Source organism: Stigmatopora argus, chromosome 9 (assembly GCF_051989625.1).
Source record: "Stigmatopora argus isolate UIUO_Sarg chromosome 9, RoL_Sarg_1.0, whole genome shotgun sequence".
Taxonomy (NCBI): Eukaryota; Metazoa; Chordata; class Actinopteri; order Syngnathiformes; family Syngnathidae; genus Stigmatopora; species Stigmatopora argus.
The window spans coordinates 15,106,284-15,133,725 of record NC_135395.1 but is presented as its reverse complement, the minus strand read 5'-3'; the positions used below and the strand labels follow the sequence as shown (position 1 = coordinate 15,133,725).

The 27,442-nt window shown below is 37.8% G+C and overlaps 1 protein-coding gene across 1 annotated transcript in view; it reads right to left on the bottom strand.

Moving 5' to 3' along the window:
- Positions 1-19,443, bottom strand: part of LOC144082081 (teneurin-2-like) — a 163,469-nt gene extending 144,026 nt beyond the window's left edge. Inside the window, exon 1 of the mRNA XM_077608915.1 lies at positions 19,013-19,443. The gene's annotated coding sequence lies outside the window, so the exon portion shown is untranslated. The remainder of the gene's footprint in view (positions 1-19,012) is intronic.
- Between the last annotated feature and the right edge of the window lie 7,999 nt (positions 19,444-27,442).

The following is a 27,442-nucleotide window of genomic DNA, read 5'->3' as shown; positions in this document are numbered from 1 at the left end:
CCTGCCCTCAAAATGTACAGTTAAAATGTCAGTAAAAGTAGGCAGCAAAACAACAAAACACTTTCAATCAAGAGATATTTCCTTACAACAACTCACTTTTAAATAATAAAAATCGGCAATGTGGGAATTCTACACAAACATTACTGGAAATCAGAATTCATTTTAGCAGAGCAAATCCCCATGTTTCTTTTTTATTTGCATTTTAGACATTAAAACAATAATGAGCTAGTTATATTTAAAGGTTGGAATTAATTTTAATGATTGTTTTACATATCTGAGCATGAACAAATTACACAAGTCTAAACTTATTCGGAGTCGCTAATGCAGACTATCAATGTTTTCAGTGTGTGACAACCTAAGCAGTTCTGAAGATATTGGAGCCATTATCACACAAACAAGTATATTTAAGTAAGTAAGGTAAGTATATAAAGAAACAAGTAATTTATCCATTGCCAGCATTTTTCCTTCAAAATACCTGATTTGGTATCAGCCAGCAAAAGCCACCTTAACAACCAATATATCAACATTGTATTTGATTGTTGGCTTAAAAATTAAAATGTAATACCATTCAACAGTAATTGTTAATGGGGTCTCTATACAAATCACACCTTCACATTTGTTCTATTTACCCATTGCAGTTCTGCTTTTGATATTTAATGACAGTTACCAACTTAATAGTTGAAGACAAAAGACATGAAAAACAATACACAAAGGTCTATTCACTTTATACGCTAAAAGGAAAACAATAGACAAAAAATACTGCAATCCCTAGCTATAACAGCTTAGACTTTACTCGAGACACTTTCCACAAGATGATAAATTCCTCCAAAAGATGAGGTCTTCTCTGGCAGAGTCTGCCTTATGTGCTGGTTATACTCTATGTTGAAGTACAAACAAAACTGTTTAAATAATAATATTGCCAATAAAAACAAAAATAACAGCTTTTGCATACACTGGTGCCTGGAAATAGGAGAGGATTTGGCTAACGAGTTTTACAAGTCACAAATTCCACCACAATTCTCGATATGAGTGTACTGCTACAGGGTAAGAGCAAATGTCACGCCATACATCGACGATCTTTTCACATTGGTTTCCTTGCAGTGGAAGGACACGAGAGGCTGGTCACAGTACTGTGCGAATAAACGTGTTTTTCTACTCCCAGGACACCTCGTATAAGAAGAACACGGAGAAACAATACATGAGACACACATTTTCCATTTACCCAAGCTACGTGGAGAGAAATACTTTTTACTGAGTCTTTTTACACAGTACAGAAGAATTACGTATGATTTGTCTAGTAAAAAATGCATGTTGGAAGAAGAAATTGATTGTTTTTAGGAGTACTGGAATGGTTTAATTGGTTTTGGACAGCAGCTGGCAGTAGTGCAAGATACCGTCGGATCAGATAGTAACAGCTACATGTTTAACAAGAGGTAAAACAAGTGCTGACATTTTCATCTGGTGAAGGATATGTAATTTAGTCAAAAATATATATTTTAATTTGATGCAGTTGAGGTCTGTGTGGAAACTGTAGCCCTAAAACCAAATGAATTCAATTAGCATGTTGTGTCGACATGGAAACTCTTCAAATTATTTTCAGAAAATTAAGACACCCTGGGATAAGCAGTTTTGAAAATGAATGACTGAAAATTAGGTCAATATTATCCATAGGGACTTTTGGGAAAGCTAATCGATTCTGCTGTATTTGCTCTGTATTTGAGGAAGAGTTATATCCCACCCTTATTGTTAAAACAATGTATGATGGACAGAACTTATGTTTGTATGATGTCTTGGGCACCACGTAAGCAAATATAAAAATTGACCCACCAGCTTTACCAGCATTTAATGATTATTGATGAAGTTGTTTAGTTAAACAGAGACCAACAATTAAGAGTCTGGCAGTACAGAGTCTACTCTAATAATGAGCTGGAGCGTGCCCATGTCTGTGCACCTTGTACTGAGGTGTGTGTCAAACCTAATGGAGGCGCTTGTTTTAATCCCACTTGAATCTTAAAGGCTTTGCCGCTCCTGTCAATGTCAATGTCTATACAGGCTTTATCTCATGGGGCTGAAGTGTGACAGATAGGCCAAAGGTTCAGCAGGGAAAAACGAGTCCTTGAATGGGCATAGGATGGTGGCTTGTGCACTAGACATTTTTATCTGTTATTTACATCTCATTTTTGCACATTGGCAACTTGACCTGACCTCCCATGGGGCACTGCAAAAGCCAATCAAATCATCCACTTTGTCACAATATTAACACTGTTGGAATTTTTAACCTTATCTGATTCTTTAATTTTATTACGGCATCAAATTTTGGGGCTTGTTTCTCATTTTCAGTTTCTGCTTTACTTCAATTGTCAATATTTAATCATTGTTGTTTCTTTTTTTAATGAGCTAAGCTGATTCTATGCATTCATTTAATTTGTAGCATAACCACAGACTGGCTGACCTTTTCCACTCCAGCTGTTGGTATGTTTTTGGGAACCACTCATGTCCTATGCTGTCCACTGTCATTGACTTTTATCTAACCATATTTTCATACAAAGATGATATTCATTCCCTGCACAGAGTTAGAAAAAAGTGAGCAATTGAGGTTAAAAAAAGAAATGGTCATCCTTTTTAAAGTACTATCTGTCTATGAAATACATTCTCTTTATCTTATGTATACTTAGGTAAGTGTGTGTTACAGTGACAGTACCAGACCTGACTGGTGGATTACCAAACATCATTTGAGACACACACACACACAATCCTAAAACAAAATCTGTTGATGGATTTAGGCACATAGTTGAGTATTTGCTCATTGCCACTTTTTGAATGCCAATCTTATCTAGGAAAGGATTTATGATGGGGCACACCTCATCCCTCCTGCAAAACACAATCTCAATTGTACTGAGTGCAAGCTTATTCTCAACCAGACATCCTTTAAAATTGAAGCATTTCTCTAATACAACAATTGGACATCTCTATCTCTTTTCAATGGTTTTTTAGGTTAACATTCAGGTTGTTGATAGTATTATTCACAGTATGATGTTTCAAGGTTTAATTTCTTTATTGATGTAAAGAATTTGTGACTTCAATATCTTCCAGGAAAATACTACATGTTGGATAAAATCAAGTTCCTGCCAAAGATCAGGGTCTAAGCATGGATCATTATTAGGTAGTGTTAAATTACACACTAGACTGTATTAGGCTGTGCACACATACTATTAGACATTAGTATGAGACAACACCAAGACCAATAATATGATTATTCCCACTGTTTTGGGATGGCTTTTCACAACATTTTGGAACGTGGCTGCATCCAAACAACCAAGAGAGTAATTGGAATGTCCGTGATCATATCTCAAATGTGTTTAGAGAACAGGATAAATGTCCAGGTATTCCATTCCTTCCTCACCCTACTCATGCAACCATGTCTATAAGGACCTTCTTTGTTGCACTGCTTATACATTTTTTTTTAATTCTAAAAAGTTGAAAGCTTAACATATCCACCTGGAACTAAGGAAATACTGTCTTACCTCTTGATCCTAAAAATGTAGAAATGTGTGTTTAAGCCCGTGGGCCAAATAGTGCATTTCATGTTGAATATGCTGGTATTTACTGTCGAGTTCCTTTTTCCTTCAGTACTGCAATTCCCTGTCTCTCTCTTTCTCTTAAAATATTTTCATCCAATTGCTAGCCTACAAGCATCTGCCAACCAAGTTGTACTGCAGTATCTCTCCTTTGTCTCCATTCTTTCTCTTAATTATGCTCCAATGCCTTCATATTATGTTTGCTCCTACTTTGTCAGCCTAGAGCAGACTTTATTTCTCCTTTTTGCATCCTGGTGTTGTGTGTCTGTGTATCAGCTGTGCGCTGAGAGGGAGTTTCAGGCTGATTAAAGAGATGATTTATCGGGGCAAGATGTTGAAGAAACTCCCTGATCGCTCCTCAACTCGTGTCCCTTCAAATGAGCTCGGTCTACTCAACCAACCAACTACTCAGACCCAAAAAATAGGCATTTATATTCATGCATGTACACACCAACAGACAAGAAAACCTGGAAACCTATTTTGTTTTTAAATTATGTTTGCACTTGCACACGTCTAATGTAGCCGTTAAATAATATGTCATTCAAATAATGGGAATCAATAAAGAGAGTAAATAGAAACTATACAGTGAACCCATAATTAATTAAAAAAAAAACCCAGATCCACATTTACGCACCGTGAAACAATTTTGCCTCATAGCAACATTTCACCATTCAAGTGGGTTTTCTAGCATGTCATTACTCATTGATTTTGTTTTGTAAATTCGAAAAGCAAAAGGAACCGTACTGCTGAAACTTCTCAAATAATCATTGTAAGTCAGCAACTCTTACATTTTATTGGCATACGAGCCATACTTTGAGATTATGCAAGTGCTGGATTCAATGACATATTTGAACGTTGTGGATTAATAAAACCAACAATTCAGATTGACTAATACTCAAATGGCTGCAAATGTTCATTTGCAGACATGACTCATATTTATTACCTGCATGATTTCTGTCCAAATGAGGGAATAAAATCACCTTTAAACTGTCGTTTATTGCGCGTGGTTTGCATATTATTTTTTATTTTGTTTACGATTTGAAGTCATTTTGTCTTATTAGGTCAACATTAATTTAGGAACCATACCAAATTCTAACGTGAACTGTATGAGGTTGTTGTACTGCAATTGTAAAATTGCAACGTGATAGTGCTGTTATTAAGAGTTGGATTAGGTCATTTAAATCCCCAATGAAGTCTCATCTCCCAGTTGCGCTCCCTGCTACTGATATATTCTCTCTGTCCTGTGGGAACAATGAATATTATTTTAGCTCTCCACCATTGGGGATCGTCTTTCAGTCTTCCTCTTGTTGGTTCTCAGGCCAGACATTTTCCAGTACACAGATTTTGAAACATTTCACCCATCAGATGAACGCAAAAGAGACTGAGACGTTTTGGTCATGGGTGCAGACCTCATTCCTACTATCTACTACACTAAAAGGGTGCAACACTAAATTCTAAAATTTATCTCATCTCATCTCATTTTCTGAAACACTTTATCATTCACTTGGGTCGTTGGGGGCCTATCACAGCTGACTTCGGGCCAGAGGCGGGGGACACCCTGAATTGGTGGCCAGCCAATTGCAGGGCACAAGGACACAAACAACCTTTCTCGCTCACACTCATACTTAGGGCAATTTAGAGTGTCCATTCAGCCTACCATGCATATTTTTGGAATGTGGGAGGAAACCGGAGTACCGGGAGAAAATCCGCACAGGCCGGGGAGAACATGCAAACTCCACACAGGTGGACTGACCTGGATTTGAAACCCAGGTCCCACACTGTGAGGCCAAAGCGCTAAGCACTCATCCGCCAGGCCGCCCTCTAAAATGTATCACAAGTATATATTTTCAAACCAGTGAAACTGACAGGGATCAACATGAATGATCACGTTTTAGTGTCATTGACGACGAGCAACATCTAATTGAAATAGAGTCAATGTCTAAAGCAGCGACTGACAGGCAATGAGTTGAACAAATCTTCCTGGGGTAGTATTTTTATTTTTTTGTAAAATATCATCAAAACATTTTCTTTTTGTCACATTGAAAACAAGCATTGACACAGAAGTAGTGACAATCCACATCCCTCAGCGGCTTATAAAAATATGATAGTCTCAGAGACACTGGTCTTTATTAAGAATGCATGTCTCCTAAAAGATTAAATCAGAAAGCCACTTTTACCAGCCTGTAACTTTCACTTCGCCATTTTGTGATTAAATGGTCCCTACCTCACCTTTCTGTTCTATCCACTTTCTGTCTCCCTTCTTTAATCTACTTCTGCCTCAGTTAGCGATTTCCTATATTTCCCAAGAAGCATTTCACATGCTCCAGAAAATGTGCCTCGTTTCTATGAAAAGCCAACGCTACTGCAGATCGCAGCCTCTTGTGATAGAGAGCACAATCATTGCTCATTGTGCATCGGAAACCTAACACATGTACAGCTTATTTTGAAACTGCACAACGAATTATAGCTACATATGTAGTGAAGCAGAATACAGTGGTACCTCGAGATACGAGCTTAATCCGTTCCGGGACTGAGCTCGTATGACAAGTTACTCGTAACTCGAGGTAAAGTTTCCCATTGAAATGAATGGGAAACAATTTAATTCGTTCCAACTCTCTGAAAAAAACACCAGAAACAGGATATTGGATTGAAAAAAAATGTTTTATTTCTTATAATTCGCCATATATTGACAAAGTAATAAATAACGAGTGGTTTAATAGAAATAAAGTGTTTAATCTAACTAAAATTGGCCGGATTTCGCCGAGGGGAGAGGGGCTTCGTTTTTTTTTTTCCCTCCACACAACGCACTCGTAAACAGAACAAACACTCCACCCTCACGTTCGCTATCGATGGGCTGTTTGCTGTCGTACTATTCCCTTCAAAATATTCCGAAAATGATGCACACAAATGTCCTCACAATCGGAGAACGCACGACCACTTGCCAACGAGCAGCAAGCAGTCTTATCAGCGATCGCCCCGCTGCTCATCTTCTTCTTCTTCTTCTTCTTCTTCTTCTTCTTCTTTTTCACCTCAGGCGCCTGAGGATTACCCTCAGCAGCGCTAGGGCTGCCACTGGAACACGGATAAGTTCATCCAGGGAGTTGCCCAAGCCGCGATGGTAGCGTTCGGTCATTAAGGCCGGACAGCGGAGCCATAAGTGTTCAGACGACTCTGTTTCCTCGTCGCACAGGCGGCAGCGATCCGAGTCGGATTTCTCATGGGTAGCTGGCTAGCGGCTCCTTTTAGCTTGTAGTATCTGTGTTCGCGTCCCATCGAACGGCGCCTATGATAGAGTTGCTGCCGGGGATACTTTTGCGAGCACGAGTATACTTCATTACCCAGAAAGCCCTCTTTTCACCGCGCATGCGCGTTGTGCGTTTCCTGGTCTGAATAGCTCATCCGGTGCTCGTAAATATTGTTATACACGAAAGATATGCCAAAAAAAATGCCATGGCAACCTGGCTTGGTCGCATGACGAAACTTTGACCGCATCACGGGCGAATTATTCGATCGAAATTTCCCCCGTAAGACGAGCATTCCGTATGACGAACGGTCGTATGACGAGGTACCACTGTATATTCTGATCAGTAGATGTTTGAAAGAAAAGAAAGAACAAAAACAATGCTTTTGAGGGGGATTTTAAATCAAAGGTATTTTACAAAGTGTCACAAATATCAATCAAACACTGCTGGTTCTATTGTTGCAACTTTGCTGTGATATGAAGTACTGGGGATTGCTGAATTTTTTTAATAGATGATGTTTCAAGATAGGTATTGTGCATAGGTAGATTACTTAGTTTTGGCCTTTTCAAAAGTATCTAGCAAATAGATCACTGAACACTGGCTTTTATTGAGCTGTTACAGCATCAGGTAGAGCAACGTGCAGCAGTAGTGACTCTGACATTTGGCAAGAATAAAAAGCTGCTAAAACACAGCAATCACAATGGTGTTAGGCTCCAGGACTACACAGGGGGAATGGAAGCCACCACAAAGTTGAACATTAAAACAAAAATAATACATCTTATAGGCACACATGCATTTTGTGATGCCATAGGCTCGAGTACAGAAAATGGATATTCATTGACAATTACAATAAGTAATTGAGGGTAATTTGTGACACATTTTTCCGGCTAATAAGTGCCCTAAATTATACAGTATTCCATGTTATTATGTTGAGGGGGCCTCTTCCTGGAAACATTCATTCATTCAGTTTCCGTTCCACTTATCCTCACAAGTTTTGTGGGAGTGCTGGAGCTAGATTTTTGTTCATTACTGCCCAGTTTAAGGTAAGCTAAACTGAAACACTAAACACACATGTAAGATGAATTACATGTACTGAGCAATATTGAATGAGATAAGAAGAAAATGTCATGTGATTTGGCCAGATTGCCTAGGCCTAGTAAAATACACAAACACACTAACACCGAAACCCCCCACAAGCCACACACACAGATGTAAGCTCCCTTTTAAAAGCTGCAGAGAAACCAGGCTGAATTTGTCCTGGTACTGTGGAGTAGAGTTGATTTAAGTGAGGTTGGCAGCCATGGATGACTGGGAGCCACTAAAGCTTTGGTCCGCTGACATTATCCAGCCCCTCAAATATTACACAACCACGCAGTCGTGACTGTGTGACTGTGTTTGTCTTCTTTATTTTGTATTTCATGTCCAAACAAAATATTCATTCATTGCTCCAAAGACCGGAAGAGGAAGCACTAGTGCTGCTTTCTGTGAGACAAACGTGGTAATCTGAGTGGATCAACACTGATCCTCTTTGACCATCCAAGTGTCAGAGGTCACACAAAGCTTGAGCTGGGGGTAGAAATCAGAGCAGATAAAATATTTAGGAGCCAAATTCACCCAAAGCAGATTGAAAAGGATCAACTCGGGAAAATATGGATAAAAAAAATCCAATTAGCAGTTGACATATAACTGTGTTGGAATGAGGTGAGGGAAAAAAACATATGCCAGTGGATTACTGTGACACGCATATAGACAAAGCCTCCAAAAATCACAGTATATTAGGGCAGGGTCTGGCTATTAAAATATTGTGACAGCTGCAGTTCCAAATCTAATGGCTGTGGAGATAAGCTTTTGGGCCCACAGTATAGTCCAAAAATGAGGCAGAACTCAAGCAAACAATATAGATGGGTCAGCAGCGCATGACCCAAACCCATCTTTAACCTGCAAGATCAGGGAATCGCAATGTTTGGGGCACAGTTATCACCGATGTTCTAGTGTTGGCACTGAAATGAAAAACCCAGTCTCTGGCTCTCAAAAGGACTGTCACCCACTGAGCTTCTATTTCTTTAGTCCAGCCTACTCGGTGTGAGATCCACTTTCCACTGGTACCCAATGCTGTTTAATTGCTTTGGCTGGTAAGGCTAGGGCAACACCCACTCTGAAATAAGAAGAAAAGGTCTCCATTGAAATATGTGTAATGTGGCTAAGCAGATATGAGACCGCAGGATGACAAAATCCCAATGGTATTACTTTTTGATTGAGAAAATAAAATAACTAATCCGTTATACCAGCACCAAGCCTCATTTGTTCCCCTGATTCCTCGCAGCCATTAGCAGCTTAAGACTCAAACAGATCACCCAAGATATCAAAGAGCTGTGGGATAGATTCGAACAATTTAGTTGGCCAACATAATCCTCTGTGTGGAAAAAGAAACAAGTTTGAATATAGTCATATTAGATTTTCTGATCCGTTGTGATCTAGGTTATTGTTTTGCTCTGCCAGATTATCAGGAACTAGAAAAAACATCGGACAATGAACTCACTAAATTCTGTCAAAATTAATTAGAATTTGATTTTTTTTCCATGTAAAACTGTGTTCATCTCTTCTTTCTGATATATGATTACATTAATAGTACTAAAAATTGTGATCATTTTCACTCGTATTGAGCTTTTATTTATTTTTATCTTGAAGGAACATACTCATTTTAATGGTCTCCTGATTCAACTATCTTGCTTTGCTACTCCGTTTTGTAAAAGCACCATGATGGGGACAACATTGCACGATAGATGAATTTGTTGTATGTGTATCCAGTACACCTTTAATAAGTCCACCCCAGGGCACATTGACTAAAAAGTGAATACATAAAAATACATTAACACTCGGATTTCTACCCAAGGACAATTGAGAGACTTCGCTAACCTGCGATGGCAACACGTTCAGGCTCTAACCCTCTTCCTGCCTATAGTCAGCTAGGATTGGCTCAGTCACCCTCTGGACCTTTTTTTCTTCTGAATTTGACATAATGAACAGAGGCTGGCGAGGGTGTTAAGTGATTTTGTCAATGTAGCCGGACATGTTAAATCCATAAAAATCCCTAAAACAAAATCCACAGAAATACCATATGGCTACAGCCCTCCCTGTATAATAAAATCTAAAACAGGAATAAAAAGGTACTTCTTTGCACCCATGTTTTTCTACTCATTATCTTATTTAGCTAGTGTGAGCTTATTGTTATTGTTTTGACAAATGTAATGTAGAATTTAATGCAATATGGAGGTCACTTGACTTCAATTATGAGGGTACTCATTAGCAGGATTGTAAAACTGATTGTATTTTCAATGTTTTGCCAATTAAGTAACAGTAGATTTACTCAATTAATTAAATAGATTGTGTCCGTGTTTAACATGGTTGTCATTTATGACAGCATTGTTAATTGTTCTGAAACAATCTACATGGGGCATGGAATTCAATAAGTATAATAAGTGTTTCTATTAAGAAAATAGCATAAATGGAAAAGCAACATTTATTTAAATCTGAATTGTACATCGGAGAAAACTGGAACTGCGAATAACTACACAGGTAATTCACGTAAACAAAGTCAACATCAATAACAACCCAAATGAAAAAAACTAAAAAACACCTCAAAATAAAAACCCACTTCAAACTAGGGATGCCCTAAACCTGATTTTTCAAAACATTCTTTCAAAGATAAGTTTGGCCAATTGCGATCCAATTTTTTAGACCAGTAAAAATGATGCCCGTTACTGTCTGATAATCCAAAAATAGTTGTATCAACAACAACAACAACAACAATAATAATAATAATAATAAATAATCAATATATAGGTTTTTATCAACTGTGCCAAAAACAATCTTAAAGCAAGATAACATCTAGTTGCCACTAGAAGCTGGGGATTGAATTTTTAAGCGTGGTTAGTCAAAAGACATAAATATAATTTATTTTTACTCAGAAGACAATCATGTGTGGCTCTGTGAGCATCAAGTGTGCGCCAGCCTACATTATGAGGTTCTATTTTTTGTTTGTGTGTGTGACGTGAGATTAGAGTGAATCACAAAGATTTGTGGACATTTACTTTTTTTCTGCAGTTCGGTTACAAAGACACTGGCTGTAGCTTGATCAAAATGTCAGGACATGAGTTCACGATCCAAGAAAAAAAGTGAGTGGAATGTAAGAAAACTTGTTAAGGATTAGAATGAATCAAAGTATTATATTTAGACATAGAGGCTGAGTGTGTAAGATTCCTATTTTCTGACTAACAGAGATAGAGCTGACCGCACAAACATAGCTGTTACAAACATATGGAAAGAGTCCCAGCTTTTCCTGTGCTTATTAAGACATTACATCTCTTTACACCTAGCTGTGCTAATCCTACAGCCTTATGCTCATTGGTACAGTAGCCAAGTGCCCTTATAGAGAGGCTTTTCGCCTCATCCCTCACTTACTATTGTACCGCTGTGTGCGTGAGTATCTGTGACCATGATGAATGGACCAAGCAAAAGAGGAGAGGGTGAGTGTCAGACATTGCGCAACTAAGGTCACTTTCTGGATAGAAAAGGCAGAGACTATGGACAAGAAAGGTAGAGGGGGAAAAATAAAGCATCTTGAGAAGGGGTTGCACACAAATACACAAATTCTATTTAAACACATCTACATGCACTCTGGCCCTGTTTTTATGTCCTTCTTAGGCGCTCATGTATTTGTGTGTATGTGTACGTGCAAGGCCGGGGTAGGTTAAACTTGTACTCCTAAAGTGTTCCCAGAAGAGATTAATCATCCTGTGCTCGAATGCAGCATCTTGGTCATAAATCATCACCTGACCCCCCTCGCTCTATTGCTGCCACACGTCGCGGAGAAGTCAGGGTAAAAAGAGTGTCATACTACAGCCAGGGTGTGCACATAAATTGTTTGATCGATACATGAAAGTCAGGAAATCAAGCTTATTAGCAATTAGAACATGATTTATCAAACAGGTAGTTTCTAATCAGTAGAAAGGCTGAACCAAAACATAAAGGACGTTTAGTTCCCAAGACATCCAAAGAGTAATATGTGATTAGTGCTTTATTAGTGCTAAAAGAGGAAGAACCTTATTCTCCTACAGTGCATGGGATTTTGAAAATTTTGAGGGAATGGCTTTACTGCTGTTTTCCACGATTCTTTTAGTTTCAGAATTACAAAGGGGAAAAAAGCCTGCAGAGCAAAGTCAGTGAATTGTTCATGTTAAACAGAAATGGGCAATTATTCCACAAAGGGCCGCAGTGGGTCTTGGTCTTTCTTCCAACCGATGCAGCACAGACCGTTTAAGAAACCTCATTCAGGTTTCTGCTGAAACAAGCAGTACCTGACTGCAATCAACTGATTATACTTGTAAGACCCAGGATTGGTGAAAAGGTGTTGTATTGTTCAGTTGCACTAAAAACCTGCACCCACTGCATCCCTTTGTGGACTAGTTGCCCACCCTGATCTAAAATGATATTTCAATAGATTATAAAAGTGTTGTGATGGTAATAATGTTTATTTAATTGGCAGGAATGTACTATGCAATTTAGCTATGCCTGGACTAATAGTAATTTGTGGTTTTAGTTTAATATGTATGTTTTAGATATGATAATATGTCACCTTCCTTCCATGTGTTATCATGTTTTAATGGTTAAAAGTAAATAGCCTACTATAAAATAGTGCAGTGCTAATCCTAATTAGTGGGTATCTTGAATTCTGTAATGTGTTAGGTCAGTCCATAAGAGAAAATTTAGCGTTGTGTAATTTTTGTGCATGACTGTCTAGTTGAACAAATGTTACATGATTAAGGTACCATTTGGTTACCCCTGCCATCTGGCCTTTCCAATTGTTTACATGGCGTACTTGCTGCATGTTCATTTGCAAGCAAGGCTTCATGGTTGTAACATGTTGTTGAGAGTGAAAATCTATTCCCATTTTCTGAATCTTTTGCTTCGTGTCTTCATTATTTTTATAGTGTATCTCATTATCATTGAAATTGACAACTACAAATTGCATGTTTTGCTTGGCCTCTAAAAATGCTATGTAGCTGCAATGAGTGCTTTTGCATTTTCTCTCCATTTACTCAGTATTTTTTTTATCCATCACTATTCTAATTATCTACAAATAAGATACTAGACTGGAACTTCAGTTGCTACACAAGCGTTTGAGGGTGGGGGGAAAGCCAGTGGACACTCCCCAAATGTTTAAACCATGCTTTTACACCTTTACCATTGAATTATGTAGTAAATGCTACAATTCAGCAAGAAATAAAACATTGGTTCTCTCAGTAATGTTCAATTCCAGAAAATTGATTCTTTAATAAAAATTCAACAGCCGAGTTTCAATATGTTTCTGAGCTTATTCCTTTCCCCTTGCGGAGGAGAAAAATATCCTAGTTTATTAAATTACTTCTCTGAAAAGTCTCGGAGGACGCCATCTTAACTTTCTCCCCTTTCACAAGGCCATTCTAGACTGTAACAAGGTATATCTGCTTAGAAAGGCAGAGTAAAAGAGAGAGGGCATGAAACCAAAGAATTGGACATACATTACATTTTATAAATTCAATGGCTGTCAAAGAGCTTCTGGTAATTCCACTGAATGCAACTGGGATAAGAATGATCCCATAAAACAAGGTTAAGAAAGTTTGTGTATAGATGAATAGAGAAGCTGCTCTAATTTGAATTATTGAATGGGGAATTTATATACACGTGCATGGAACCATATATGTAATATATATATATATATATATATATATATATATATATATATATATATATATATATATATATGCATACATATATATACACACATATATATATACACATACATATACATACATATACATAAATATATATATATATAAATATATATATACTAAATAACAGGATGCATTGGGGGTATTGCAGTATGCCACACCAGACTTAACAGTAATTTTTATCTGATGAAATAGCATACTTGACATTAACTCCATTTACCAATGAAGCACCATAGATAGAGCTGCCAGGGTGGTATATTTGGTTTGAAACTAACAACAGTAAACAGAGGCTAAACCAAAAAATAAACAAAATATGCACGTTTTGGTTTTCCAGTAGATGAGGGGAAATACATTAGAAATGCCATAACTGATTATTTGCTTACGTGGCGGGGTAAACAATAGTTGCATACAGCAAAACATTTGCCATAGCAATGCACTTTGAGAGGTCAAACTGCCAAACTACATAAGATAGCAGACAAAACCTCAGTAATCGACCTAATTGACTATTGCGACTAGTATGCAAATCTATAGGGAAGAAGTGGTTCTAACTCTGTTATCGTTTACAACCTGTGTATGCTCATAAAGATGTTCGGGGACTTACTATAGTTATGCCGCTCACACTGACCACCTAACCTGTATCAGTTGTTCAAGTTCTCTCTGCATAACTGTGAGGGGAACTTGAAGACTCTGTACCATTTAAACATTGGTCAGTGAATCAGTATTACCACACTACTGGTCACATTAAATTAATGACCATGATCATTTGCACAATTGTCCATGTTTCAGACTTTCTGCACTACTGGTTTCCTCACAATGCTCAAAGGCTTTCGGTGTGTTTTTGCCGTTGCAGTGATGACCCCAGTGGGAATAAGACGAAAATCCACTACTATTAGACTAATCTATCAAAATCGACAATTGAAAATACATTTTAAAAGTATCCTTTTCTAAGCGGAAACATTAAGGATTTAGGTATCTAAATTTACAGGCTTTTCTAATTTGAAGTATACACTTCTGGTTACCATTTTTGCTGATTTAAAATGAGGAGTATCCATCTTGGCTAGAACAGAAACAAGTAGGCTGCAAGAATATCAAGGAGGATGACTGGTGTGGGGAATAACCAATAAACAGATCTATCTTAACTGCTTTGTGGTTAAGTCTAGAATCCCAATTACCACTCCAATCTGGCATAATTATGAAATTATGATTTTGTGATTAACAACACAACTATTTCCCTTACCATAGGGGAACAAGACAAAACTGACAAACTGGCCACCTACAGTAATTAGTTGTGGAAAAAAACATACCAATATTGTGAAAAATAGATATACAAATGTCCTTCAATTTAATGCTATCAATTAAGGTCAAAATTTCATTTGATGATAATTTAGAACACAGCACACATAAATCAACACACTAAAGTGGACATCATCGTAGTTTCGGTAATTGTGCCTGCCTGTAATGTCTTAATTGATGCATTTGTGTTTTTTTCCCAAATATAAAATACACATTTGAATGTATTTTGGCAGTAGAATAACACTGGCTGCGCTACAAACATTCAGCCACCGTGCGGGGTTCATTAGCTAACTCTGAGTGGGCTTTGAATTGGTTTGGAAGGACAAACTGTATTAACTGGGCCTTCAGTGCCAACATGGGTCATTCCTAGCGTAAAAACGGCATTAGTGAAATTGGACCCTTGAGGTTTTGTAATGCTCTTTTCTGTCTGTTTGCCTGTGTGAAAGTGTAATACCTACACACAAAAAAAGCTACAGTAAAAGGGTCACAACAACCAGAGAAGAAGGAACACTTTCCCTATAGTGTGTTTATATGATGCTTTTGTCTATTTATGAGCACATGGTGTAGACTGATTTATGCATTAGGGTTATTGTGTGAAGCCTCCGTCTATAATCCCCTAATCTGCTGAACTCTTGAAATCACTGCAGTCATCTGTCAGCCAGGTCACAGAAGTGCTCAACAGTAAAACACATGCACACACATACCCACACAGTGAGAGTAATTTAGTCAACAGGGTCAACCTCATTCAGTCTAATAAAGATTGATGCTCCTCTGCCCAAACCTCGCAGGTGTTGTAGTAAAATGTAGACATACATAACCCAAATAGTGGCAGTGAGTGGAGGAAGAGAGAGGTAGTATCCATGCTAATTGATTTCACCAGTGAATTTTTAAAAAATTAACATTGCTGTAAAGAAATAATGTTTGGATAAAGGTAAATCATCAAAATATGTTCTCAAATGAGTGAATGAGAGAATTATTAAAGGTGTCAAAATTAACAAATATTTACTGCACATTGGTTTAATTCAAAATGTTTCCACAGGCCAAATGTTTTAAGAGAGTCTGATTCTTTATTCTTTGTCATCCTATTCAATTTACAGACTTGTGTTACGAGGTTAAAGTTTTGCAAGTTAAAAAAAAAAGAACTTCCATTTTTGATGGGCAAATCTTGTTTCTCATTTTTAGGAATCAGATCTCTGTAAAGGAGATTTAGGAAATTTACTATAGTGATGTCAGGCATCTAATCTAATGGTACATAAGGTCCAGCAAGGACTCAGACTCTGAAAAGCTCTAATGCTCTGATGCTTGTGTTGCGTTTAAAGCTCCAAGGTCCGTCTGTTTATATGTATTTATAAACATGTCTTTGTGTGCGCCTGGGTTTGTGAGTGGGAGTGGCTTGATGGGTATGTGCCAAATAGGACACCCTGAGGGTTTGTCTGGAGATCGCGGTTGACACGGCCGGCTGTTGTCCAGGGTGTGCTTCAATTAGTACTCGTTCTTATGAAAAAAATAAACAAACAGACACTGGCACAAACACAAAAGGAGGCTCAACAAAAAGGTGAGAAGGGCTTGTTTAGGTGAAAACATTTGCCCATGATAAAGATGGCATTTACTATAAGAGTACATAGAGAAAGTACCTAGATAATAAACTTCCATCAGAAGACTGCTTTCTTTGGAATTGCAAACCTCCTTGAAAGCTCAAAAAAAAGAGTGAAAGAAAGACAAACTACAGAGGCTGATAGATAACACAGAATCATGACTTCTTGAAGTGAGCTAAAAGTAGAGGAATAGGAGGAGGAGAAGTTACTGTACTGAGAGAAGCGATACGAATTTGATGGAAGTGTGATCTCAGCAGGGCACCTGATAAAAACTGCGTGCTTCAGTATCAGAAATTTTTGGTGACTGTTTTACACTGGCACTTGTGAGTGGGACGTTTCCCCTTCATGTCATCTGACCAGAAAGTGACAGCGCTGCATTTGGGATGCAACCTCAACTTGCCAACGCATTATGTATACAAGTATGCCAAATTAATTTTCATTCCCAAATGAATGGCTTGGCTGTAGACTGGAGCGATGCTGCAGCTTTCAGCCTAGATTTACAAAGTAGTGCCTGAATGTCCAGTTTGTGTCTGTGGCCATCTTCAGAAGATGTCTATATCCGTAAACTTTCAAATGAATGGAAAAGCACATGGCATTAGTTTTGGATTAATTAATAACAAAATCCATTTGGATAGTGGGATTTGCTCACTATCTGTGAAGCAAGTTCAGTTTACCAATTATATAGTATTTCTATGCAAATGCAGTTTCTGCCCCAAAATTATATTGGCAAGACTATTTTAATTTGGTTTCTTCAAAGGGAATTGTGTGTCCTTGTCATAAAGAGAATTTAGAGAGGATTCATGGTAAACAAAATAGCATCGATGGCATAGTAGTTTGATTGACAGTTGGCACATAAGAGGTGTGTGGTTGGAGCACAGTCATCGGAAATGCCTACCATGTCTCAGAAGCATCAGAAAAACATTTTTTAAAGCTTTATTACATAAACTGTAATTTTTTATTCATGCAAAATTGGGAGGCTTGTTGAAAAGATTACATTACTTTCGCCCAATCTAACAATAAGGTATAGTGTGCTAGATCACAATTTTCAGCCCCATTTTTTTTTTATTGTATTAACACCCCAGAATAACAGTCCAATGAGACAACCTTTAGTCTAACGAAGTCAAAGAACCTGTAGACTCAATAGCTTGGCTAATAATAAAAGAACAGTACTGATTTCAATCTTGGTGCTCTCATTTGCCCCCTACAGTGTGACTTCTATAGCAGGCTGCCTCCCTCAATGTGGAGGCAGAATTGTGTCCTTTGCCTCACCATAAAAATTAAATACATTAGCAGACGATGGGTAATAAGATGTTTATGGAGTCTAAAAAGTTTGGAGATGTGAAGAAAGACAGTACACACACTTGAGAGATACGTTCTCTATTGAAGACCGCACATTTTATCAATAGATCCAGTTCGACAGTGCTATCTCTGCTTTTAATAAGAAATTATACCCAATTATAGCTCAGGCTGGTTTAATGCTGCCACACTTCCCAATTCAACTTGTGTCCGTATTTGAAATCTACAAATTAAGTATATATTTTAATCAATGAAAAAAAATATTATTTTTGAACTCATCGAAATGAAAAAGCAACGACTAAAACATTAAAACTAATATTACTGTTTGTTTTTACACTACCCTGACTGCAAATTTGGTATTTTGATTCCATGTGGTTTATTGAAACATATTTTCATTGGTGGATGTGATTAGAAACATTACATTTGGACATGGCACTTAATTTGTGAACTTCATAAAACTAAGATTTTTTTTCAATTACGTTACAATGAACATACTGGATATTGTAGGACAGCAATATTACATTTTTGATCACATACACGCTGCCTAGAATAGAAAATATCCAGTACTTACATCTTCCCATCTTAAGCAGTTTTAGGCTGTTTCACAATAGAATAAAGAGTTCTAAATATGGAAATATCAGAAAGCAGACGCAACCATGCAGCAACACTGTATTCTCATGCACGGTGGAGGGTGGACAGAGAGGGATCCCAGGAATGACAGGTCAAGCATCAAATTAAACCCATGGTCACTCAGTCAATGTCATGGTGACAACCTCATATTCGAGAAGGATAGAAATGGCTGCCCTGTCCAATATCAAAGATAATGGTGATAAACCTTGACCTTTCACCACAAACCACAATAAAGTCCAAACCCTTGTGTTTGAAAGCATTGCCTTAAAGACACCTGCGATTTAATGATTTAATCATTTCTTCCAAAACTGCATGACGTGTGTGACTGCACCCATGCATGCGTGCAGTTCTCCGGAACACCTGCGCTTAGAAATACCTCCACGCACGCCACGCAGCAGCGCATACAAGCAAAAGAACCATTATCGGTCCCATTCATGACTGTGAATATTAATCAATGAAAGACATTTCAATGTCACCAAACCACAGCGATCCCACGCTCTTTGACACAAGATTTTACATCGTATGCGCTTCGATCATCCCAACACAGCTGAACACAATCAACGCGAGCGTTATTTCTACCAGGATTTTTTTTTTTAAACATCACGTACCTGATTTCCAGAAATCTGCAATGTTCAGCGCATAATCCTCTTTCTTCCACTTGCAACTTTGCGTCTCCTCACCGAACGAAAGGGCGAAACACGTGTATTTTACTGCATACTTTTCTTCTTAGAAAAAAAACGCGCTACAAGAAAATGCGGACAAGCTGGAGGAATGAATGGCCAAAAAACCTTTCGCGGAACATCTTAGCAGACGCGGGACTCAAACGGAGCAATCCATCCAAAGCAGGGAGCAGGGAGGGGGGAAAAGAGCTAACTTTATAAGCAGATTTAACTGTAGGAGAGGAAATAAAGAGTCAGATAAGCTGTCGGACATGCGGTGGAGACATCAACAAACGGCAACGACCGAGGCTCGGGAGCGCGCGTTCACGGTCGACACAGCGGTCATTATTATTATCTGTGCGTGCAGGCTTTAAATCCACTGTACACTGCTCTATGCAGTAGTGTTTGCAACAGAACCGATTTACTCATTGCTTGATCATCCAGCTGGACTATTTCATCCAAATCATCATTTTATTAATTCAATCAACATCTGATATTGTGCAATTAAACAGAATCGGGTGGAACCATCGTTGCTTAGTTCAATGTTTGTAATTAAAACAAACAATCAAATTAGTAAATTTCAAAGGCTTGGATGTGGATGTTATGATTGCAAACACCGAATGACAGGAAGTTGACATAAGGCAAGATAATGAGGACATACAATTAAAAAAAGAAGGCTGAAAACTACTGCTCAATGTGCTTTTTAATGTGATCCCAAACAAGATTAATCAACCCTTACAAGTTTTAATTGACATTTTAGATGGAATGCAAGGAATGAATGAATAAATGACAATACATGGTAAATCAACCTATACGCTTATCCATATACAAGTTTAGGATGAAATACAGAGGCAACAAAACATACACTAAATACAACTCAAACATAAGAACATGTAACATTTCATAATTTAGAATAAAACCAAAGTATAATGTTTTTAGAGTAATGAATGAACACGTTTTCACATCTACTATAATTGGCAGTAATGCAACATAATAATGTTTGATAAATGAAAATCGCGAAGACACAGCGAAGGCATAAACTCCAATGGTGTCCAAACCAAGGAATTAAAATCATTTTAGGCAGGTTTTAAAAAATAGAAACCATAAGCATCTAATTATAAAACTCGATTTTAAAATATCCATAATGGGACGTGTATTCGTTTTAGTGCCATATTTGTGTGCGTTAATAAAACACATTTTAATCGCAATGTGATGGCTAATTATTCAAAGGCGAATACCTAGGTAGGTAATTGCACTACTTTGACAAAAGTGATGTCAGTGCATCTCAGGATTCAAGTGTTCTACCATATCAGGTGTACCAATTATGAGACCTCATGGCTCTGTGGCGACCATGTCGATGTGTCCTTGAGAGAGATACTGAAGCCCATGTTGGTCCTGATGCTGCGTCATCATTAGGTGAATGACGATATAGTGACAAAGGGCTTTGATTACCTAGAAGTCACAATACTACATACAAGTGCAAACCCATCTGCCCTTTACCTATTCTTATCTAGCTAGTAAATATATTTTCAGAGCAAAAGTTGATGCCTTTGAACATGCCAGCTTGGTAGAGTCCCCACCTATGTCCCAGTGCTCATTACAGTGGGCCTTATGCATCTCCATTTAAATAGTGTGCCCAATGCACCGCAAGCTACTGTTCACATTAGTGCACTGCTGCCTAATGGGATTTTACTATATTAGCAAGAATAGAAAGGTGCAATAACGGGAGCATGCAATCATGCACCATAACAAGGAACGCATAGTTAACAGTTAGACTATTGCTACTCCCTCTATGAGAAAGCTGTAAATACATATTTCCCTGTGGAGGTATGATAACAACTTCTGCTTATTTGAAAACACCCCCTAAAGAGAACCTTGTGGCTCTTTTGATAAAGACTTTATTTCAGAGCCATTTTTAATGCAGAACCGGGGATTTACATGGAGCATGATCCATCATTGAGACTCTTTTTTTTTTACACTTAATTATTTTTCTATGTTTGTTTTCTAATTCTCCCTTGTGACTGAACGGCAACTACGGAATAAATCGTCATTCAAAGATGGTTCGATGAGCTCAAGCACATTCCAATCCATCAACGAGTAACGGAGAAGTAGGATTGTTAGTTCATGTTCTCAACAACAAGAAAAACCATAAGAATGTCTGTAACTTTTTGAGCTTATCCATGTTTGGTCTAAAAATAGGGATATATATAAGGACAAGGTGGTAAGGATTATATTTGGATTCATCCCAGTGGTTGTTGGAAGTTGCCTCTCAAGATGGGGGGTGGCAGGTTTCTTGTTAATCAAAAATGTAGATTTAATTGTTTCTTATGTTATTGAAATGCGAGGTGTTTGTTTTTCAAATCAAGTAAGATAACAATAACAACACCTCACTGGCAGAGCGTAAATTACAACAACCAAAAAACATTCCACAGCAATTTTCAAAGGGTTGACACAACTCATATAAAATAAGGAGGTGGGGGAGAAAAGGAAAATAAAAGTGAAAATAATCACTTGAAGGCAAAGCCTGGTGAGGAAAAAAAATGTGGGTATAAATACTAGCCTCCCTTGCTCTTTGCATCATCATCAAAGTTCGGGAAAGAAAGGCATTTATTATGTGGTGTGGTTTACACCTGGCTGCACAAGAACTTTCACTGCCCCCTGCTGCTAAATCCATCGACAGTTTCAGAAACAAACATTTTGAAGCTGCCTTGCATGTCTTTCCATATCCCATAATAATAACTATTTGATCAAATAAAAATAAATGCACACAAAAAGCATTTAAACATTTTACCTGACACTTTGATGAAACAAAATGATAAAACGTATTGTCTCAATTGGCTTTATCTCAATCTCAATAGTTATGGGAACACCATTGAAAAATACTTTCAAAATAATTTGTCCTACCAGATGTGCCTTCATCAGATGTTCAGTTGCTGTATTCGTTCCATGAGCAGGTGAAAGTGCTACTAACAAACATTCCATAAATTTATGGTAAAATAGTCAATCAGATAAACAATTACTCGGAGTTTGTGTTCAACCAACTCCTTCAAGTATGATCACCCTTTGCAAGTTTAGATTTAGTGGTGAATATTGAGTTCCACTACTGAAAATAATTAACATGAAATCAACATGTTCTTTGGAGTAGCTCAAATCAAGTGGTTTTACCTCAAAAGTATAAGTAGGCTACAAAATACTTCAAAATAACAACGGGATAAGTATTCAATGATAACACTCTACTGTGAAATCACCAATTGTACAAACCTGGAGTTTGTGAGGATTCAAAAGTAATGATTTGCTGTCTTTTCTATCTATATGTACTTAAATATGGCCTCAGGACACACCTAGAGATTAGCCTTAATGTTTCTTTTAACACATACTGAGTAAACATCGATCTGGCTCCTCGCCAGTCCAGATTAGATCACCCAGAAGCTGCTTGACATTTTGTCATTTTGTTCATCGCTTTAAAATATGACTGCACGGAAACACCCGCCAGCATTTGCCTACAGGGTGCCTGTGGTCTTCTATGCACTGTAATGCCAAAGCAAAAATCCCAATCCTAACAGGCACACTTTTATCATTGCGGGTCATATTTAGGTTAATCAAGTTTAATTAACAAAGCATTTTTCTTATTGGTAGGTTTTATAAAAAGCATAGACAACTATCTCCAATCAATTTAATTTATACACATGCAAATATTCAGTCTCATCTCATCTCATCTCATTTTCTGAACCGCTTTATCCTCATTAGGGTTGCAGGGGGTGCTGGCGCCTATCCCAGCTGACTCCGGGCCAGAGGCAGGGGGCACCCTGAATCGGTGGCCAGCCGATCGCATAGCTGTGAGGCCCACCTGCTAACCACTCGCCCCACCGAGCCGCCCAATATTCCGTCTCTTACATATTATTCCTTTCATTAAACATCTCACAATATGATTATTCATTCATTAATTTTCTGAACTGATTATCCTCACAAGGGTCATGGGGGTTGCTTGCTACCCCAGCCTACTATGGGCACTAGGCAGGGGACACTCTGAATCGGTGGCCAGACAATCGCAGGATTATAATTAGAAAGTGCTAATTTTAAAAGTGATGGATCATCTTGAAATCTGACCCCTGAAAGATGTGTTGCTCGAGCCTCTATAAAAGAAAAAAAATCCCCAGGCAAATTGTCAGATGCGATATGTGTAGATGAGTTAGCTGACCTTTCTCACTTATGAGCCAATATTAGCACAAGCCATTATAACCTATCAAAGCCTAATGCTTAATAGCCAATGCCCAGGGGTTCTTGAACCTTGAAGCACTCAAGTTGTGAATTGCATTATTAGTGCTATCTCTACTATTAGAGGCACAACGTGTCAGGGCTTCTCTTTAACCTTGTGCAGGGGGTTCTCCCCCAGACATCTATCACTAGCAATAATGCCCACATCGTCAAGGGTTAAATACCACCAAAGAGAACAGTCAAGCCCTTGTCAGTGGGCTGCGTGGTAATGGCCTGGCTAACAATAGAAACATACAGTCCACTGTTAATAATATAATCGATTTGATGAACTTACAATCAATGTGGTGTCATCCAAGTGGTGTTGGTACTTTTAGGGAAGAATAACAGCTCTAGACATGAACAGGAAAACCTGCATAAAGAAATGTGGTTTAATATCCTCACTACTGGTGTGCTGGTGTTTAAAATCATGCATTTACTTTATGAGGGTTTTCTCTGCGTTGTCAAATTACAGAATAAAAATGGGAATTCAGGTGTCTTCTCATTTTCAGATTCCTCCTGTGCTTTAATTGCAACCACCGTAGTGAGAGCTTGCTGATGTGCGTCATTAATAGGTATGGCATAGAGAGCGACAGAGTGGAGGAAGCCAGCTAGTCGAGTTGCAGCCGTCTGCCAAAAGTGCATCAAGCAGTGGGGGGCAAATGAGCATTTACAGTATTTGAGGGGAAGGTTGTGCGTGTGTGCGTGTCTGTTTACATGTGAGCAGTGTGACTCAAGAACAGCATTAGAACTGTCAGCATGTGTCTAGAAGCTTCAGACCGCTTACAGAGCAGCGGGGGACTTGAGGTAGGTGGAAAGTAAAGGACTAGGCGATAGGGCTCAGTTATAAAAGTAGGGGAGAGGTGAGAAATGCTAAAGGGCTTTCTGAGAGATAGGCCACAGCTGGTTTTTAATTGAGTCACACTTTAACTCAGCAACGTTGTAGATCATGGATGAGTCATAGAAAGTTATTTCCTGAGTCACCCAGTTTATTGTTTTAAATATTTAGAGTGAATAACAAGGACGCAAAGATACCATGAGTTTTATGTTTGGGTCTGGCCAAAGGATAAGTGCTTAAGACGATTTAGCGGACTGTGAAAAAGACAGCAGACTCTGATGATTCTGTTTGGTTCACTGACTCAAGTTAGGGGACTCACCAGAAACACTGACTAAGATGATCGGACTCACTGGCTGCAGTTAAGTCTGCTAACTCAGGACATACACCGAACAAACCCACCCAGTGAAAATTTATATTCAATTATTACTTAGTAGGGTTTGTCTGGTTCAAGTACCTCATTGTTCGGAAAGAATAAATACGTGATTAAACACAGGGAAGGTTTTACAGTAAATGCCCGATAAATTGGCAGCAGATTGTATGGTGACGATGATGAATACAGTGGAAGAGAGAGCAAAACAATAATTCATGAGTCAATTTTAACTGCAACACTGTTATGAATTTACTATTCATCCTATACCTAATATGGCATCCGTCTTTGAACTGGCTCACTTGAACTATATTATTAAGACATGCTGAGTAAATGGAATCAAGAGTAAAAAAAAACCATTATTCAATTATCTTATACAAACTACTGTTGTATGTATATAATATGCATCTAGTCTGTTTGTGTAGGACTGTTGCAAAATTTCTATTGTATGTTCCACATACGTGATCACCCAATTTAATTATACAGTCTGTCCTGATTAAATACAGATTTATCTTTTAAACATCAGCTTTAAGAACAAGTTTTAGGGTCAAATTTCAACTTAGTGGGCTATAACTATACATTTAAACAGCAGATTTAGACATGGTTAGGATTAAGGATGCATGTACAGTGTTTGTCTTTTCATATCGTGTATCGTGCAAACTTCTGGTTTTCTGGTTCCATATCAACAAACTGAATAACAGACAATGCTTATAAATGGATAAACTGCTTTTGATTATCAACTATAAGTATCTAACAGTAATGTTTATGTAAGTTACAATGGTTTCTAACACTGGTAGCTGATTGTTAAACTCACTGTAGTTATCCATTCATATGGAATGTTGAATGAATCATAACAAGACCCTAATTTACCAAAGAAATCTTTGTAAGGTTGCAGCGTAGTCACGAAGATAGAGAACATACACACGTCTCAGAAAAAAATGGGGCTGTCTATGAAATTGCTTTTTTTTATTCTTCTCGGAGTGCAGCTTCTCATATTTTATGTCATTATGCATAGACTAGGTCTCCATTGTCAACAGGTATCTTCAAAACAAATACAATGTGAATTCTAAATCCGTATATGAGCATAAAAAACATACATTCACTCATACTCGGATTGGCTTTTCAATGTATTCATATTTTAGACTGTATCTCATCAGATAATGTTTAATTCATGTTTTCATGTCTCAAGCGATATCAATTTTTACCTGCTTGTGCATATTGAAAAGGCTATTCACACTCAACGGGTAATATTTCAAAACAACAGCACTAGCCCCAAGAGCATATAAGCTGTATATTAAACATCATTTAAGCACTAAAAAATATCACAAAAACGGAAACACACGAATCCCTAAGGATTCTCCTAGATCCAGTTTCATAATACATTTTTACGACTAATCATCGTAAACATTTATAGAATGCATTGCAGGCATAAAATTCACCAAGAATAAATGTTCACAAAACAATAGTAAAGTGAATCAGTTAGAACATTAAATATTTTGTCTTTCTTCGCTGGATTTGGTTTTTACATTACACCCCGAGATCCTTGTGAGGATAGGCGGTGCAAAAAATGAATGAACAAATGAGTGAATGAATTACAAGTACAAATTTGTCTGAATTAATCTTGTCTGTGAAATAGCAGTTAACAGGCGCAATGACCTTGAGGGTGTTTATTTTAGTGTTATTGTCTACAATAGCCTGCAATATAGTATAACATATGTTTGTACGCTTGCATGGCCAAATACGTCATGTGCTTATTTAGATGTGTTTGTGACTAGGACTGAATTTAACAGTTCTTTCCCCTTGGACATAGACCAATTTTCTCGGTGAGGAGTCTTGTGACTGCTATGAAAGAGAAGATGGAGATTCCTTTTTGCTTCAGCTTGGCCAGTAAATGGTGCATGCCTCCTCCCATCAATCACAGAGCTACATCAACAGACAGCTTGCTGCCTAATATACACCTCCATTAGGGTTTTCAGGAAAAATCACTTGAGTCTCAAACTATATTCCAAGCAGACATTCCTATTCTCACTAAAACAATTGTACAAAGAAGGTTTTATACGGCAACACACTTAGTAAGTTGTTAGTACCGTTTGTCTGCTTCACAGTGGGGGGATTGACAATTTTGGTTCTTCCTCAAACAATGACAAAATATGGCCTTCCCTTGCAGAGCTTTTCGATACTACTTGGGTCATAACATTCAATGGGATGGGCACACATATTCAAATGAATTCTTCCCATGAAACTAGAAAAAAAGGATAATTTTTCAAGTATAGAGGTAAACATGGAGCACTGAAAACCTACTGATGACCTGAAGCTAGTCTAGCAATGCAAATATAGTAAGGATGTTCATCTTTACCGAATCAATGTAATCCTTTTTAGAATGGTTTCATTTTCTACTTTTAAAGCAATAAAACTACCGAATTATGTTTCTACCATCATGGTTTCCTTGCTGTCCCTTTTTCTTTCTCCATCAAAGAAAATCTCTCAGCTTATACCCTTTGGTTTCATCAGACCCAAGTACTACTGCCTTTCAAATATGTATCATTTCTGTATTTCAGGTATTCTCTGAACAAGTTCAATCCGGCTTTGATGTATTGTTGGAGGAGCTTTTTTATTTTATTTTTTTTCTGTGATGATGTCCATGAAATCCACCATGATGAAAACTCCAAACAACACTTTACATGAAACATCAAGTCCAGATTAACAACCATCAACTGAGCGCTTTTTGACATCTTCTGTTAAAAAGTTCTTTTAAATAGTGCGGAACAGAGCTGTTTTTTTTTATCATGGAAAGCTTGAAAACTTCTGTAATTACTTTTTTTTGTTAAGTAATCATCATATCATATTCTATTTGAAGTCAAACCTGATTAAGTTTGCCCCCCTTCTCATAACACAACCTTTAATTAGATATTTCTGAACACAA